This window comes from Bos mutus, chromosome 26 (assembly GCF_027580195.1).
Source record: "Bos mutus isolate GX-2022 chromosome 26, NWIPB_WYAK_1.1, whole genome shotgun sequence".
NCBI lineage: Eukaryota > Metazoa > Chordata > Mammalia > Artiodactyla > Bovidae > Bos > Bos mutus.
Window position 1 is genome coordinate 1 of NC_091642.1, and position 12,705 is coordinate 12,705.

The following is a 12,705-nucleotide window of genomic DNA, read 5'->3' on the forward strand; positions in this document are numbered from 1 at the left end:
ACTGGGGGAGGATGAACTCCTGTTGCTTTAAATCACCCAACAGGTGGTTGTTAGAGAAGCCACAGAGAACTCACACAGGCCCTGCTCTGTAGGATCCTAGAAGTGTGGGTGTCATTAAAGAAGGATGGAGGCTGGATTACAGAACCCTTAGAGTCAGAACTGGGCCCTCAGAAATGCTAAAGCAGCGGCTGGACCCCAAACTGTTGAGGGGTCAACTCTGAACCCTGTCCTAGGGGACTGGCTGCGCATGCCTCCCCAGGTTCTTACACCTGTATGTGGCGTAGTAAGTGTCTAGTCCTGACTGAGACATTTAATGTCACTGTTCACATTGCTCATTAAGAACCCACCAGTTATGCAGGTGAAAAGCCAACTAGGATGCTTGCTACACGAACGAGCAATTCCGAAGATGGCCGGGGTGGGGACTAATGTGCAGACAGCAGCCCTTCCCTCCTCCCACCCCTCCTCCACACCCCTGACCCCTCCTCTACCCTCCCAACCCCCCTAACCCTAACCCCTCATCCCTAACCCAACCCCCAACCCCTCATCCCTAATCCCTAACCCCTAATCCCTCCCCAATGAACTACATTTTCTGTTGTTTTTTAGATGCATAAAAACGCAATTGACTGTTTTCCAATAATGATATCTTGTCTACTATAACAGATACTGTTTAAAGTACAGTGAAAGTCCTAATCACTCAGTTTTGTCCGATTCTTTGCAATCCCATTGACTGTAGCCCACCAGGCTCCTCTGTCCTTGGAATTATCCAGGCAACAGTACTGGAGTGAGTTGCCATTCCCTTTTCCAGGGACTCCTCCCCACCCAAGGATTAAACCCAGGTCCCCTGCATTTCTGGTGGATTCTTTACCACCTAAGCCACCAGGCAAGCCTCCAAGCTTTTTATCAACCAATTAAATCCTCTTAAAAACTCGATGAGGGGGACCTGTCACCATAATCACACTTTACTTGGTATTCAAGCCACTGGGTCCATTTGGCCCCAGAATCTGAAGTAAGCCAGGGTGGGTGAGAGTGAAGAGAGGGAAGTAAATCAATCGCACCTCTTATGGAGAACAGAACCTGCCGCAGAACAAAATGATGTTGGCTTCCTGGTGCCTGGCGAAGAGGAGGAAAGGGCAGTCTGCACAAAATTTTGGCTTCATTCTGCAGCACCAAGAGTTCATGACCATGGCCGTGGCCCCAGCTGCCTCCGTGCTCTCCTCATTGACCTCTACGAAGCACTTGTGTGCAACCTTGGACACGGGCAGGTTCTTCTTAGCTGACATTCTGGTAAAGTCTGCCTTGGCTTCCTAGATAGCATCAGTCATTTGTAAACTTCGAAAAGTCTCCAAGTCATAATGCCTCCAGCTTTAATCTGGGAAGAAAAACTTGAACTTTGTCCCCAGTCAACTTTTCTGGACTGGTCCAGGCTCTGAACTTCTCATAAGTAAGTGCTTTTCCACCTGAAATAATTAGTTAAGTCTTAAAAGCTACATGACAATAGCCTGGTACCCACCCACCTACTGGCTCATTAACTCCTCCCCCTCATGACTTGTGACTAGATGCTGAGTTCTGTTCCAAGATAATCTACAGGGTATTTCCTCTAATAAACACACCAAGATTTTCCCTCTATTTCTCGCATTTTCCCTGTTTTATGGATTCAAAAGAACAATAGCTAGGAAATACCTGAGACAAGAGTAGGGTTTTATTTTTAACTATCTGTACCAAATTCATCTCAAGTTGGTTTTTTAGTTTAGGAAATTCCCACAACAAATTTATTGTATTTATGCAGATGATACCACTTTGATGGCAGAAAGTGAAGAGGAACTAAAGAGCCTATTGATGAAGGTGAAAGAGGAGAGTGAAAAAGCTGGCTTAAAACTCAACATTCAAAAACTAAGATCATGGTATCCAGTCTGATCACTTCATAGCAAATAGATGAGGAAAATGTGGAAACAGTATCAGATTTCATTTTCTTGGTATCCAAAATCAATGCAGATGGTGAGTGCAATCACAAAATTAGAAGTTTGATCCTTGGAAGAATAGCTATGCCAAACCTAGACAGTGTTTTAAAAAGCACAGACATCACTTTGCCAACAAAGGTCCATATAGTCAAAGCTATGGTTTTTCCAGTAGTCATGTATGGATGTGAGTTGCACCATAACACAGGCTGAGCACCAAAGAATTAATGCTTTCAAACTGTGGTGCTGGAGAAGACTCTTGAGAGTCTCTTGAACAGCAAGATCAAACCAGTCCATTCTAAAGGAAATCAGTCCTGGGTGTTCTTTGGAAAGAATGATGCTGAAGCTGAACCTCCAATACTTTGGCCACCTGAAGGGAAGAACTGACTTATTGGAAAAGACCCTGATGATGGAAAAAATTGAGGGCAAGAGGAGAAGGGGGTGACAGAGGATAAGATGGCTGGATGGCATCACCGATTCAAAGAACGTGAGTTTGAGCAATCTCAAAGAGATAGTGAAGGACAAGGAATCCTGGCATGCTGCAGTTCTTGGTGTTGCAAGAGTCATACATGACTTAGCGACTGAGCAACAACAGCAAATGCAATACCCAGTACCATGAGTTTGAGAACCTGTTCAACAAAAGAGCGAAAATCACAGTTCAGAACTCTGCTGGATGAAAGAGGGAGAACTCAGGGATTCTGGGGAAGGGAGGGCAGGAATGTGAAATTCCACAGGACTGCTGCTTCTGGCATCCTTGTTTGTCCTCTGCCTGTTCTGGGGGGAGCTTCAAACTCTTCCAGACCAAGCACCCATTCTGCTTATCCACAAGGAAAAAAATATAGGAGGAGCATCTTCCTTCTACCAGCAGAAGTCCAGGTGAGAGCTCCTCTCCAGTGACAGATGTTTGGATGTCAGTTCTGTTCCTAGACTCTCCTAATTTTCTTTTTCAGGAGGTGGGTGAGGGGCTTTTTTAAAAACTGAAATATATGTGATATAAAACATTGCATAAATTTGACATATGATATTTGCCATTATAGCAAAATTAATACCTCTATTATATAACTATCATTCATTTTTTATTAATTTGTTTATTTTTAAATGGAGAATAATCACCTTACAATGTAGTGCTGACTTCTGCCATTCATCAACATGAATCAGCCATAGGTGTATGTGTGTGTGTATATATATCTCCCCTCCCTACTGAACCTCCCTCCTGCCTCCAACCCTGCCCCAATCCTGTAGGTTATCGCAGAGCCAGGCTTGAGCTCCCTGCAGTGTAGAGCACGTTCCCGGTGGCCCCTACTCTACCTGTGTTCATTCTAGGCTCCTCTCTCGGTTCATCCCACCCTCTCCCAACCTCGCCGTGTCCACAGGTCTGTTCCCTATATCTGCACCTAATTTTCTTAAAGTTGCCATGACAGATCTCTTCCTTGACTTATGCCAGGAGCTTCCTGATTGCATAGAGAAGCCAGGGAAATCAGGCAGGCCTCCCCTCACAGAGGCGAGCCGGCATGTGCGGGTGTGCTGGGGCTTGCTTGTGTCTTCTGCAAAAGTCAATCGTTAAACCCTTAGGAGCCTAAAGTCACCCATGGCGCAGGTACTTACACCACAGGAATCAGCAAGTGTTAATATGAGGGCTTCCCCCACACCCCAGGTGCCAGCACACTGTCGCTCCTGCACCTCCCACCCTATAAATTTACTTTCCCCAAACCTGAACCCTCTTTTCCTGTCATGGGAAAATGTCCTTTTCTGCCTAGGAGAAATTCTTCACCTGTACCTCAGACTCTTGCTCCTCAAGACTGGTCAATGACCAAGAGCATCTGCATCACTTGGAATCTTGTCAGAAATGCAGAATCTCAGGCCATCATCCCCCTGAACCAGAAGCTGCATTTTAACAAGATCCCATTAGATTAACACACACATTAATGTTTGAGGAACACTGCTCAGGGCCATCGTTATCTTTTTCCTGTTCTTTTCTTCAATAATTACTGGGCTCTCAAGTAGCCTCGGAGAAGGCAATGGCAACCCACTCCAGTACTCTTGCCTGGAAAATCCCATGGACGGAGGAGCCTGGTGGGCTGCAGTCCATGGTGTCGTGAAGAGTCGGACACGACTAAGTGACTTCACTTTCACTTTTCAATTTCATGCATTGGAGAAGGAAATGGCAACCCACTCCAGTGTTCTTGCCTGGAGAATCCCAGGGACGGGGGAACCTGGTGGGCTGCGGTCTATGGGGTTGCACAGAGTCAGACACGACTGAAGCAATTTAGCAGCAGCAGCAACTAGCCTCTCTCTTTAGAATAAATAATAACGTTCTTATTTTTGGAACTCTCTTCTAGGCTCTATCAGAATTTGTTTATACCAGCAATTCTACTCCTAGATGTACACTCAGTGGAAATGCATACACATGTTCACCAAAGCCATGCAGTGGTGTTTATTTAGCACCCATCAGAACAACCCTCTGGAGAAAGAAAGGGCAACCCACTCCAGAATTCCATGGACCGAAAAGCTGGGCAGGTTACAGTCCATGGGGTCACAAAGAGTTGGACATGACTGAGCAACTCTCACTCACTCAGCACAACCCTAAATTGGAAATGCCTCAAATGCAATCCAATGGCTGGACTTTTAAAAATTAGCTCAGGCTACTTAGGGTTGCCAGGGGGAAGGACTGGGGGAAGGGATAGTTAGGGAGACCGGGATGGACATACACACAGTGCTATATTTAACATGGATAGCCAGCAAGGGCCTGTTGTGGAGCACAGGGAACTCTCACAATGGTATATGGCAGCCGGATGGAGGGGAGTCTGGGGAGGATGGATGCATGTGTGTGAGTGTACATAGCTGAGTCCCTTCACTGTTCACCTAAAATTACCACAGCATTGTTACCCAGCTACATCCCAATACAGAACAAAAAGTTTAAAAAGAACATGCTCAGGCTGGATCCATAGACGCTGACTCAACGTCGAGGCTCACCGCAGCAAGACCTGTGTCCTCATCAGGCAGAAGGATGCGCGTGCTCAGCTCGGCCCCGCGCAGGGCAGCTCCAGGACCTGGGCGCACACCTCCTCCACGTGTCCCATTCTAAATGTGGCTTGACCATCATCTGTGCTGTCTTCTTCTCCTGGTAAAAGCATGAAATTAAAATCAAATCACATGTCTAATTCACAGAACCCTTGTTGTTGCTGTTCAGTCCTAAGTTGTGTCCAACTCTTTGCAACCCCATGGACTGTAGCCTGCCAGGCTCCTCTGTCCATGGGATTCTCCTGGCAAGAATACTGGAGAGGGTTGCCATTTCCTTCTCCAAGAGATATTCCTGACCCAGAGGTCAACCCCCTATCTCCTGCATTGCAGGCAGATTTTTCTACCACTGAGCTACCAGGGAAGCCCACGGAACATAACATATAGGCACAAATAATTATTATTTCTGTGCACTTATGCTGATTGATGTTAAATTTTCACTAGTATATACTAGTGTTGAGTAATAATATTCCATTGTCCCAGCAGATCAAGTACTACCACGTGGGAGAGAAAAATTGATAAACAGAGACACAAAGCTCTCTATATCACTCTCAGAAGAAATTGTGTTTTTTTTAAAGATAAACAGAGAAGCACTCAAAGGGACCTTTCAATTAAAAAAACTGTTTCTCAAAGTTAAGAGGAAAAGTAGCTAATATTCAAGCCTGCACTGGAAGATCTGCTTAGAAAAGGCATATAGGCCAGAGGGAGCTACACTTTCACTCTGAGTGTTGCTCAATGATATAATCAGCTTCATGGCCTTGCTTTTCTTGGAGGGAAAACCTTGATGAGACATCCAGAGTCCACCAGTTTTAAAGACCGCATCAACTATATTCTGGGCATGTACATTTTTGTGTAATATGCTATTGTCAAGTGGACAGAGGTCAAATTCCAAACTGAGAGTTATTGACCCCAGCCATTATCATATTCAAATCGCAGCACTGTTTATAATAGCCAGGACATGGAAGCAACCTAGATGTCCATCAGCAGATGAATGGATAAGAAAGCTATGGTACATATACACAATGGAGTATTACTCAGCCATTAAAAAGAATTCATTTGAATCAGTTCTAATGAGATGGATGAAACTGGAGCCTACTATACAGAGTGAAGTAAGCCAGAAAGAAAAACACCAATACAGTATACTAACACATATATATGGAATTTAGAAAGATGGTAACAATAACCCTGTATACGAGACAGCAAAAGAGACACTGATGTATGGAACAGTCTTATGGACTCTGTGGGAGAGGGAGAGGGTGGGAAGATTTGGGAGAATGGCATTGAAACATGTATAATATCATGTATGAAACGAGTCGCCAGTCCAGGTTTGATGCACGATACTGGATGCTTGGGGCTGGTGCACTGGGATGACCCAGAGGGATGGTATGGGGAGGGAGGAGGGAGGAGGGTTCAGGATGGGGAACACATGTATACCTGTGGCGGATTCATTTTGATATTTGGCAAAACTAATACAATTATGTAAAGTTTAAAAATAAAATAAAATGTAAAAAAAAAAGATTAAAATAGAACAAATTTGGACAATACAAATATATATATATAATGTTAGATTACCAATGCCCCACTGTTTTTGTAAGTTCAGACATTTGGTCTTAATTTTCTGTGAATAAAAGTGTTTAGTTAAAAAAATAAAAAAATTTAAAAAATAAAGGTAGGCATAGAAGTCTAAAAATCAAACACATAGAATAATGACTATAGTTAATAATACTGTGGATTAATAATATAATAATATGAAATGCTGGATATTTGCTAAGAGGGGAGATTTCAGGTGCTGTCATCAAGAAAATATATGGTAACTATGTGAGAGGAAGATATTTTAATTAGCTTCACTGCAGTAATCATTTCACTATATATCTCAAATCCTCACCTTAAATATGTACAATTTTTATTTTTTTAAATATCCAAAAATAAATAAAAACAAAGCTGTCCTGAACATTTGCTAACACTTTTTTTCTTATATTTCGAATTGTACAGCCATGAATTCTAAAGCAATAAATAGTCATAGTTGTCATTGACAATTGCAAGGAAAAGTCTAAATATAGTCAGTGATAGAATAATACAAACACAACTCCAAGGCTTAGAAGAAATTTTGTTTCAATCCAAATAACATGACGGGAGACAGAAGACTGATTTGACCAAAGACAAAAAGATCAATGTAACAATTGTTTTGGTATTTCTCTTCCCATTCCAATAAGAGATATACAGGGGATATGAAATTCATTCAGAAACGAATTAAGAATCGAGACAGTGTGAGATAAATTACTTTTTCCATCCTTCACAGTCTTTCCCAGCGTCTTTCCCAGAGTGTTACTTTAGGAAGTAACAATGTCTGCAAAATGTGTTCCTGCCTGGTTAGTCTTAAAGGGCATTCCCCTCCTGTGCTTTCTGTCAAATTGCTCATGCCGCTTGCCTTTGAAATAGATGGCATTCACCAGGATGAGCTTAATCAGAGGACAGACTGTCTCAGCCCCAGTATCTCTGATACCTTACCTGTAAAGAGTATGAGAGAAAGTTACTGCTATTGGGGGAGAACAAACTTTTCCTTCACAAAACTTCTCTCAATATCAAGCAAAGGCTGGAATCCTGCCTTTCTGGCCACCTGAGCACTCAGGGGGATGATGTTTCACGCTAGGCACACACGCAGTGTGGTGCTTGTCCTCAAACAACAATCTTGAAGCAGAGACCAACACTGGGTTTAAGCATTTTTCAGAAATCACCATTTCATAAGTCCAAAAAAAATATCAGATTGGCACTGGGCTTCCCTGATGGCTCAGACAGTAAAGAGTCTGCCTGCAATGCAGGAGATCCAGGTTCGATCCCTGGGTTGGGAAGATGCCCTGGAGAAGGAAATGGCAACCCACCCCAGTGTTCTTGCCTAGAGAATCCCATGGACAGAGAACTGGCCTGAAAACCCAGCAAGCACATCCACACAGGCCACTGGAAGCGCCGTGGGATCACATGCGGGCAGTCTCGGCTGTCTCCCTCACAATGACACCGCCCCCGAAAAGACAAGCTCTCACCTTCCATCTTCTCCATCATCCAGTCGTCTACGTGTTTCCTGCATTCTTCGGTGTCTTCAGCAAAGGACCTCCAGGTCAGCCTAATGGAACCTCTGGCGGGATTCCTTAAAAGCAAACAAACGAATTCCAAGCGTAGCCATGTTCTACTTGGCATGGTTTCCTCAAAGTGTGAAAACATTCTTTTCTTAACATGTTTCTGGCATAAATGCTTGCACAGGGCAATCTATACTTTAAGACTCATTTGTGCAATTCATAAAAATGTGTAGACCACTGGCACTGTGCCACATGTGGACACCAGGGTGAAGATACGACATTGGACCTGAGGTGGCTCCCAGTCTGCTGAGAAACACACACACAGGGAGAAGCTGCAGGCTGTTCTGAGAACATGGGCAGCAGCAGCTATGCATAAGACAGCCCATAAACGTTCCTGTTAAACATGGAACTCCATGTTGACCTTCTGTTTGATTTTACCTCCTCCACTAGGTGGCCAAATCATGTTTTACTCATTTCTGTACCACCAACACCGACCAGAGGGTCTGAAACATCCTCATGGAATGACTGGGAGACTTGAACTAGGCTATCAAAGTCTTGTAGGTCTTCCAGGAGTAGAATCTGTGTGTGTGTGTGTGTGTGTGTGTGTCTGTGTGTGAGCGCGTGTACGTGCGTCCATGTGTGCGTGTGTGCATGCGTGCACACGCGCGGGGCGTGTGGGAGGCGTGTGTGCATGTCTGTGTCTGTGTGCATGTGTGTGTGTGTAGGGAATTAGGGGGAAAAGTAACAAGGGATGAGTCATGAAATGTAAGTTGGAGTCAAATCAGGAAGGGCATTATATGTAACACATTAAAATTCACACATAACTCACCTCATGAAAACTTGTTTTCTGATATCATGTGCCTGGCAATTGGCTCCCATCCTTTGCCCATCTCCTGTCCTCAAACATTTTAGCTTCTACAGAGGAAAGAAGATGTAGAGAGAAGAACCCAAGCGACCGTGAAAAGTGGAGAATGATCCCCTGTGTCCTCAATATTCCCCAATTACAATATTCAAAGATATGGCTCATATTGAAAAATGAGCATCCATTAACCAGAAGATTCCTGGAATCACAAGTGCTTATCCTAGAAAACCTAAGTAGCTGAAGGACTCAGAATCATCTCCAAGGACACTGAAGCCCAGAGCAGGCAATCTGCAGTGGGCAGCACCCAACAGCAGCCAGGACAAGGTTATAGTTGCATCTTACAGAATAATCCTTGGAGCTGCCAACTGGTAAGATGGCCAGACTTAGCCTGATCATTTCATTCATCTTAAAACAGCATCCCGCTGCTTATCGTTTGGCACAGTTGTTTGATTCTCACTTATTGAATAATGGCAGGCTTCTACTGGACTAGGGAACTTCGGAATCACACGCTGCAGTAAATAGGAAATACTCAGATACAAAATCTTACCTTTTAGGGACAGATTTTAGTTTTAGAAGGACTATCCTATCAGTAGTATAGAAGGACCAGGTTGGACTTGGAGAGATCAGTTAGAAAACAATTACGATAACAGTGCAGAAGGTGTGAGAACCCAGACACCAGCAATGACAATGGTGATTCAGAAGAGGGGACAAATTTAAGAGATCTCGAAAAGTCAGCTCCACAGAAAGTGCCCGGCAGAGATGAGACAGGGGTTAGGGGTTGTGGTCACTGAGATGGGGATGGGGGAAGGCAGATGTGGGTGTAGGAGGATGGAGAAGTTGAAACTGACATCTGGGAGCATGAGATATCAGAAACAATCATTTTTAAAGGACACAATTCAGAGGCAATCACAAAATTCTCAATTTACAGAAGTATAATTCTAAGCACATTTTTAAGGCAGTACAGCTATTCTTTATTTCTGCTCTTCCATAATTTCTGTTTTATTTTCAGTTTCTTTTTCATCAATGTGGGAGCACTACTTACTGGCAGGAAATCACACGTCTTTTCCCAAACAGTCTGTTGGCAGTTGTGAGCAGGCTTTGTGGGCCGGGCGTGCTCACTTCCCTGAGGAGTGACTGCAAACCTCGGTGGACATCTCCACCTTCATTCAGACTAAGTGCCTGGTGATAGAAGACAAGAACACCGACTTATAACACGCCATCTTCTCCCTCAAAGAGCTCTTCCCAAACAAATGTCTGTGCTGAAAATCACAAAGGATCCTATTTTAAAAGAAGTTTGGTTTGACCATCTAGCACAGTTACTCAACCTGGAAATACAGACGTTTGGGGCCACAAAGCTGGTGTTTCAGCGGAAAAGAATCCGCCTGCCAATGCAGGAGACATAGGAGACGCAGGTTTGATCCCCAGGTCAGGAAGATCGCCTGGAGGAGGAAATGGCAACCCACTCCTGTATTCTTGCCTGGGAAATCCCATGGACAGAAATCCCAAGGTAGGGTACAGTCCATGGGATCTCAAGAGTTGGACACGACTCAGGGACTGTGCTCTGAGGCGGTCCTGCACGCAACAGAATATTAAGCTGCATTTCTGGCCTCTGTCCACTAGATGTCAGCAGCACCTCTCGGGTATGACAACCAACTGTCCGGAGCTTGTCAACTGTCCAAGGGGGTGCAAAATTGCCCCCAGGTGGACCGACATCCCTGTTCCAGCAGTTGTATCTATTCCAGGAAGGCAGCACGCAATCACTCAGGAGGGAGACTAAACAGAACAAACAGATATATGGAATAACCTCTACATACAGGAATGAGCAGAAATAGACATGGAAATGTTTCATTTCTGACTCATTAGAAAAGACCCCAATGCTGGGAAAGATTGAAGGCGGAAGGAGAAGGGGACGACAGAGGATGAGATGGCTGGATGGCATCACCAACGCGATGGACATGAGTTTGAGTAGGCTCCAGGAGTTGGTGATGGACAGGGAAGCCTGGTGTGCTGTAGTCCACGGGGTCGCAAAGAGTTGGACACGACTGAGCAACTGAATTGAACTGATATATGTGGCTGACCTATAGTGTGTATATATATCTATATAGAGAGATGTAGAGATTATATCTAAAAAATTCCAAAAGGCATACGTCCCCATTTGTGTTGCACTTTTCCCACTTACGCATAACCTTATACTAGAAAGAACACATTAAACAAAAAGTTCATTTACATGGCTGCATTTTCATTTGAAATATAACATTAGCAAAAGTTTAAAATAGAACAAAATTGAAATATCAAGAACCTCAGATATGCAGATGACACCACCCTCATGGCAGAAATCGAAGAGGAACTAAACAGCCTCTTGATAAAAGTGAAAGACGAGAGTGAAAAAGTTGGCTTAAAGCTCAACATCCAGAAAACTAAGATCATGGCATCTGGTCCCATCACTTCACAGCAAATAGATGGGGAGACAGTGGAAATAGTGACAGACTTCATTTTGGGGGGCTCCAAAATCACTGCAGATGGTGACTGCAGCCATGAAATTGAAAGATGCTTACTCCTTGGAAGAAAAGTTATGACCAACCTAGACAGCATATTAAAAAGCAGAGACATTACTTTGCCAACAAAGGTCCATCTAGTCAAAGCTATGGTTTTTCCAGTAGTCACACGTGGATGTGAGAGTTGGACTATAAAGAAAGCTGAGTGCTGAAGAACTGATGCTTTTGAACTGTGGTGTTGGAGAAGACTCTTGAGAGTTCCTCGAACTGCAAGGAGATCCAATCAGTCCATCCTAAAGGAAATCAGTCCTGAATATTCATTGGAAGGACTGATGCTAAAGCTGAAACTCCAATCCTTTGGCCACCTGATGTGAAGAACTGCCTCATTTGAAAAGACCCTGATGCTGGGAAAGGTTGAGGGCAGGAGGAGAAGGGAATGACAGAGGATGAGATGGTTGGATGGCATCACCAATTCAATGGACATGAGTTTGAGTAAACTCCAACATTTGGTGATGGACAGGGAGGCCTGGAGTGCTGCAGTCCATGGGGTCACAAAGAGTCGGACGTGACTGAGTGACTGAACTGAACTGGCCAAGAAAATAAACATTTTGTCCAGGCCTGTTTGCCAGGTTCTTTTATGAATCAGAGATGGTGAGAAGGTGAGGAAACAAAGTAAAAAGACTATCCAATCCTTGCGAATGTCCCCTAGACGGGCAAGCCTCAGGCAGGGGAATGTGTTGGTTTCACTTCCTTATAGTCCTTTATGAGTGGGCAGCTCACGTTATCTCCCTGAAGTAGGCCATTTTGTATGTTCATTATAACAAAAAAAGGTTAAAGTCACAGAAGCAGATCCAGTGTAAGTTTAAAATTAACCCTTCCTGGTTACAATTCCCCCCTCTCAATGTCCATCCCATAATCTTGTGGGAGAAGAGGAGACGTTTTTCTTGTCAGACGGATCTTCCTGGGAGCGCCTGCCATCAGTGCCACTATTTTTAAATGCTGAGACTTGTCTTCCCTTATTCCCTTTGGAAAAGTACCTACTTCACACCTGAAGACTTAGAAATTCTTCAAATGTAAGAGGCAGCACCTCAATTTAAGAAATTTAGTGCTTTTCTATGCATGGGAAGATGCCAGAGTCAGGGTTCATTGAATCTATTTTATGTATCTTAGCTATCGGGGGCCTGTAATCCTGCATTCTCAGAGTTCCCTCAAGTTTCACCACAGGGAGTGGCTGGAGTGGCTGCAGTCTAACGACTGCCAGGTGGCAGGCATTCCCCTTTCTCAGGGCACACTGGCTCACACTG

General features: G+C 44.1%; 1 pseudogene; it reads right to left on the reverse strand.

Annotated features, from left to right (window-relative positions):
* Positions 1-1,058: 1,058 nt before the first annotated feature.
* On the reverse strand, positions 1,059-7,360 carry LOC102281192 (serpin B8-like; annotated as a pseudogene).
* Between the last annotated feature and the right edge of the window lie 5,345 nt (positions 7,361-12,705).